This window comes from Aquarana catesbeiana, linkage group LG04, assembly GCF_042186555.1.
Source record: "Aquarana catesbeiana isolate 2022-GZ linkage group LG04, ASM4218655v1, whole genome shotgun sequence".
In the NCBI taxonomy this organism is placed as follows: Eukaryota; Metazoa; Chordata; class Amphibia; order Anura; family Ranidae; genus Aquarana; species Aquarana catesbeiana.
The window spans coordinates 422,879,447-422,886,051 of record NC_133327.1 but is presented as its reverse complement, the minus strand read 5'-3'; positions in this window follow the sequence as shown (position 1 = coordinate 422,886,051).

The window sequence follows — 6,605 nt, the reverse complement described above, 5'->3', positions numbered from 1 at the left end:
CCTTAACAAGGTCATAAATTCTGCCCATGAACTCTGACATAGTAGCAGAAAATTCTTCTCTAAAGTGGACAGACACCCAAATGTAATCAAAGTCCCATCAACCCCATCCATTTTGGACTATAAAAACGCGCCACCTAAGCAGTGAATTAACCCTACCCCCCACCAAAGGGGTTAAAATAGTGGGTATCAAATGTTCAAAGGTCTTCCTATTTACCCACCATATCAGTAGCAGGAATTAGGGGCATTTAATCACATTTTCCATGGAGGGCATGCCCCCACAGGGTCTTTAGAGACTGTACTCTGCACAGGCACACAATGTTTCTGTACATTTTTAGCACCCTGTGGCTAACTCCACACACTACACTATATGCCAAGGGGAAAGCCCACAGCCCACAAAGCAATATTACAGGCTGGCTTGCATCTTTTACGAGGCAGGGTCCTGGTACGATCCCATAAGGCTCTGCTGAAGGGTCCACCAATCCAGAAGTTGCCTAAAAAGCTGCAGTGGCCATGGTGCAGCCAAGTGATGAATACATTGTCTTAGAAAAAAACATTCAGAGAAAACCTCTACAGTAAGAAGGTAAGCTTTTCTCAGTAGAGAGTAGAGGCCCATTACCTAAGGACACTAGCAAAAAATTAAGGCTAGCAGGGAGTGGGGGTGTTATATACGGGGATATCCCTACAGCATTTTTTTTTCTGCCAGTGTCCAGTTACCTGAAGGCAGCTGCATATGTATAACCTAGACAAAATGATTTAAAGAAGCTTGTGTAAGTAGGACTCCCTCCTAGGAATTACAGAAAAACAAAGAAGAGGGTGCACTAGCCTAGTGCGTTATCCAACACATCATTTATTTAAAGGTTAAAACGTGGACTCTCACCTAATGGAGGTATCCCTGGGCCACTACACTATTCTAAGTAGGATTAGGGAAAGGACGTTGTTCATTTTAAACTGTTATGCCGCATCTCTTCAGTAAGTTACATTAACCGTTCTCAGTCTGGTCTGAAGTTATTCAAAGGGGTGCATGTTGGTATTGGTGTATCTAAAGAACCTGGGAGTGTAGTTGCTAAGAGTAAACAAGCACAAGTTTAATAAAAATGGTAAAGTGATTTCGCGCTTCAAATCTATCACACCCAAAAATAAATATGTATACATCTATATAAATAAATAATATTATACAGGCATAGAATAGCAGTGCAAAAATTGTAAAGTGCTCAGTATAATAAAGTGATTATCCAAAGTGCTGATGTGCTTAAATCAATCCAAAGTTTATAAAGTGCTTCATCCACTGGGACCATATAGTGGAGGGAAGGGGTGATGGTGATGTTATAGATTGTAGGGATCCGGTGGGACCGGGCTTTCTAAACTCTCACCTTAAATAAGGTAAATCAAGGCATCAAACAGGTTCTTAGTTGGGTGTTGTATGGTGCCATTCAGGTGGGACTTCTCTGGTGGTGCAAAGGTATTCCCGATATAAAGCACCTATCAGATAGAGGAAAAAGGGGGGGGGGGTTGCCCACCTGGGCTCCACCGGTCCGGTGGAATAAATAGGGAAGGGGGAGAAAGAGACCTCCAATGGTGTAGTATATTGAGTAGAAATGTTATTTATTCAAAATTAAAAGTGGACTCTTACATTTCAAAAGATTAAAAACAGCATAAAAGCATAAACAAGCTGAGGAGCGGCGTCTAAGGCGCCTCCTTACTGACTTCCGGTTTCGTCTGCTCTCTGGCAGAGAGCAGACGAAACCGGAAGTCAGTAAGGAGGCGCCTTAGACGCCGCTCCTCAGCTTGTTTATGCTTTTATGCTGTTTTTAATCTTTTGAAATGTAAGAGTCCACTTTTAATTTTGAATAAATAACATTTCTACTCAATATACTACACCATTGGAGGTCTCTTTCTCCCCCTTCCCTATTTATTCCACCGGACCGGTGGAGCCCAGGTGGGCAACCCCCCCCCCCCTTTTCCTCTATCTGATAGGTGCTTTATATCGGGAATACCTTTGCACCACCAGAGAAGTCCCACCTGAATGGCACCATACAACACCCAACTAAGAACCTGTTTGATGCCTTGATTTACCTTATTTAAGGTGAGAGTTTATAGAGCCTGGTCCCACCGGATCCCTTCAATCTATAACATCACCATCACCCCTTCCCTCCACTATATGGTCCCAGTGGATGAAGCACTTTATAAACTTTGGATTGATTTAAGCACATCAGCACTTTGGATAATCACTTTATTATACTGAGCACTTTACAATTTTTGCACTGCTATTCTATGCCTGTATAATATTATTTATTTATATAGATGTATACATATTTATTTTTGGGTGTGATAGATTTGAAGCGCGAAATCACTTTACCATTTTTATTTTGCTGAGTGTAAGTGAACACTTTAGATTTTGCTGCAGTCCACAGAGACATCATCACCATCCATACGTTTTTCACCATTTATATTATTTTCTATTTCAAGTCATCATATATTGACTCAGTACGTTACTCATTTAGCGCGAGGGACTACACCACACATTCTGTAAGCACAAGTTTAAGGCACAAGCAACCAAACATGGTTCTTAGTAAGGTGACAGGTCCTCCGGTAGCAAGGCGGTCAATATTCTGGCTCCCTCCATAGGGGTTGGTATCCAATAGCAACACGATCCGAACTCGCTTTATGGAGATATATGGCCTGGTCATGTGTACAGGAAGTGGGAGCATGCATGAGTTCTGCGCTAGGTGTTCGTCGGGATCCAATTCTGTTACTGGGAGTGAGGTAACAGAGGTAAGCTGGACTGGTGGAGTGGACGCGGGCTCAGAAACGTGGCACAATCGTGGTAAAAACATGGTAAAAAAGTGGCAAAATCGCAGTAAAAGACGCGCGACTTTGAAACGCTCAGGTGTGAATGCAGCTGTTTGATTACCTGCAGTCTTTACCTGGCCCTAGGCATTGATGAGCTCTCACCATGCGAGAAGTGCACAGGCTCAGATTACCCTGCCCAGACACTGATGACCAACTCACCAATGACTAGCTAGCTAACAAGACGGAATTCCTTGCATTGCACCCCTGTCACAGGACTCTGGAGATTTCTTAACAGAGTGACTGGAAAAAAATGTGATGCTAAAAGTCTGTGAGCACCAAACACCAAAAAAGGCGATGTAAAACATATTTAATAAAGCAGAGTCTGCAAAACAAATCCCTAAATAATGCAGTTATTAAATGAAAAATACTGCTTTTGGATTTGTGCAAGCAATATAGATGAAACCTAGACAGTTTTATAACTGTTTCTATAAGTTTTTGATATGATTCTTGCATATTAGGTGTGGTGAGGGTTTTTTCAGCGTGAACTTGGGGGAACACAGTTCCGGCACCCCCAGCACTGAATGTATATAATGGCAAGGGGTGCTGGGGCATGCTGGAGGGTCTATTGATGATGACCGCTGGGGAATGTACTGTAGCTGGAAGGGATCTGTTTATGTGGTGGGGAGTCTTATGCTGCTGAGGGGTTAATTATTGCAGGGAGGATCTATTGTTGAGGGAGAGGTTTATTGTTGCTGGCCGCTAGAGGGTCTATTGATGCTTGCTGCTGGAAGATCTGTTGTTGCTACTGCGGGGGGGGGGGGTCTAATGTTGCTGGGGTGGATCCTTTGATGCTGGTGGTAGTTTGTTGTGGGGGGTCCATTGTTACTGGGTGGGGGATCTTTTGATTTATTGTTGCTGGGAGGCCTATTGTTGCTGGGTGATCTATTGTTGCTGGGTGATCTATTGTTGCTGGTGGGGATCTATTGTTGCTAGGATGGTATCAATTGTTGCTGGGGAGGTTTGTTGTTGCGTGTCAAGACAAGGGGTGACTCAGAAGGGGGGGTGGGAGTTCCTGTAGCTATTCCCTGAGAAGAAAAAAGCCCTGGGTGAGGTCACAGTAGATATAATAGGTGCGGTTCGGTAGGAATGTGAATGACTTCACTAACCTATATTTGCTTGACACTACAGACCTATTTATTTCTCTTTGACCTATTTAGTTTAGCCAGTTTGGGAATAAATCAGCTTGGGCTCTAGTATTGTACTGAGATGAGCAAAATACAAGCAGCCTGTCTCTAGACAGGACTGTATTATCTTGTTATTAAGCAGAGCTCTGGATTAAATACCTAGAAACTCAGCCAAATATTACAGCTACAGCCTTTTTCCTATGACGGTTCCCCTTTGGACTGGGAATACAGATTACAGGCATAATTAAAATCAGAATCCTTCTGTGCAGCGGGGCTAAGCAGCTAGAGGATGGTGACATTCTGCAGTATGCCTTAGAACAAATCTCGCAATCACTGAACCTAGATCTCAAAACAGTAGTATTTTCCGGAAAAAATATAAGTGACCTGTGATGTGCAAAAAAGACACAATACGTAGTCATACCTGTAAGATGAAGAAGCAAAGAAGGTTGTGAAAGATGTGCTTGGTAAGCTAGACACTGTATTTAATTCTTCCAGTACACATCCTTCTCCTCTCACATCATGACATTTGAGGTTGATTTACTAAGGCAAGTAGAGGGTCCACTTTGCAAGGAAAACTGCATTTTGCAAAGGAATTTTTCCCAGAGCTTAGTGAATGAGGTGAAGCTCTGCTGACTTCCAAACGTGTAAGCAAAGATTTTTTATTTATCTCTTGCATGTGATTGGGTATTCTTTGCAAAGTGAACATTTTAATCACATTCACTAAGCTCTGGAGATTTTTTTTTTTTTTGCAAAGTGCAACTTCCCTTGCAAAACATACAACCCATTTACCTTGAGTGAAAAGAAACTATATAGCTTGTTGCCATGGCCCTGTGGGATCAAGCACAATTTCAGAATTTGAAGTGGCTATTGGCCTTATAAAATTCCCTGAATTTTGGGGCTCTGGACGCTCTACAAAGTAGACAATACTGTATTTACGGGCACCATCATGTGTTGATTACACATGCATGCATGCAGTCTATGGTTACATAATTACATAGTTACATAGTAGGTGAGGTTGAAAAAAGACACAAGTCCATCAAGTCCAACCTATGTGTGTGATTATGTGTCAGTATTACATTACATATCCCTGTATATTGCGGTCATTCAGGTGATTATCTAATAGTTTCTTGAAGCTATCAATGCTCCCCGCTGAGACCACCGCCTGTGGAAGGGAATTCCACATCCTTGCCGTTCTTACAGTAAAGAACCTTCTACGTAGTTTAAGGTTAAACCTCTTTTCTTCTAATTGTAATGAGTGGCCACGAGTCTTATTAAACTCTCTTCTGCAAAAAAGTTTTATCCCTATTGTGGGGTCACCAGTACAGTATTTGTGAATTGAAATCATATCCCCTCTCAAGCGTCTCTTCTCCAGAGAGAATAAGTTCAGTGCTCGCAACCTTTCCTCATAACTAAGATCCTCCAGACCCTTTATTAGCTTTGTTGCCCTTCTTTGTACTCGCTCCATTTCCAGTACGTCCCTCCTGAGGACTGGTGCCCAGAACTGGACAGCATACTCCAGGTGCGGCCGGACCAGAGTCTTGTAGAGCGGGAGAATTATCGTTTTATCTCTGGAGTTGATCCCCCTTTTAATGCATGCCAATATTCTGTTTGCTTTATTAGCAGCAGCTTGGCATTGCATGCCATTGCTGAGCCTATCTTCTACTAGGACCCCCAGGTCCTTTTCCATCCTAGATTCCCCCAGAGGTTCTCCCCCCAGTGTATAGATTGCATTCATATTTTTGCCACCCAAATGCATTATTTTACATTTTTCTACATTGAACCTCATTTGCCATGTAGTCGCCCACCCCATTAATTTGTTCAGGTCTTTTTGCAAGATTTCCACATCCTGCGGAGAAGTTATTGCCCTGCTTAGCTTAATATCGTCTGCAAATACAGAGATTGAACTGTTTATCCCATCCTCCAGGTCGTTTATGAACAAATTAAATAGGATTGGTCCCAGCACAGAACCCTGGGGAACCCCACTACCCACCCCTGACCATTCTGAGTACTCCCATTTATCACCACCCTCTGAACACGCCCTTGTAGCCAGTTTTCAATCCATGTACTCATCCTATGGTCCATGCCAACACACCTTATTTTGTAAACGTTTATGGGGAACGTTTTGTAAACGTTTTGTAAACGTTTATGGGGAACTGTGTCAAATGCTTTTGCAAAATCCAGATACACCACGTCTACGGGCCTTCCTTTATCTAGATGGCAACTCACCTCCTCATAGAAGGTTAATAGATTGGTTTGGCAAGAACGATTCTTCATGAATCCATGCTGATTACTGCTAATGATATCATTCTTATTACTAAAATCTTGTATATAGTCCCTTATCATCCTCTCCAAGAGTTTACATACTATTGATGTTAGGCTAACTGGTCTGTAATTCCCAGGGATGTTTTTTGGGCCCATTTTAAATATTGGTGCTACGGTCTGGCAATCACCTGACTGAGTTCCCTAAGTACCCTCGGATGAAAGCCATCTGGTCCCGGTGATTTATTAATGTTAAGTTTCTCAAGTCTAATTTTAATTCCGTCCTCTGTTAACCATGTAGGTGCTTCCTGTGTTGTGTCATGAGGATAAACACTGCAGTTTTGGTTACTGAAGCCCCCCGATTCACTCGTG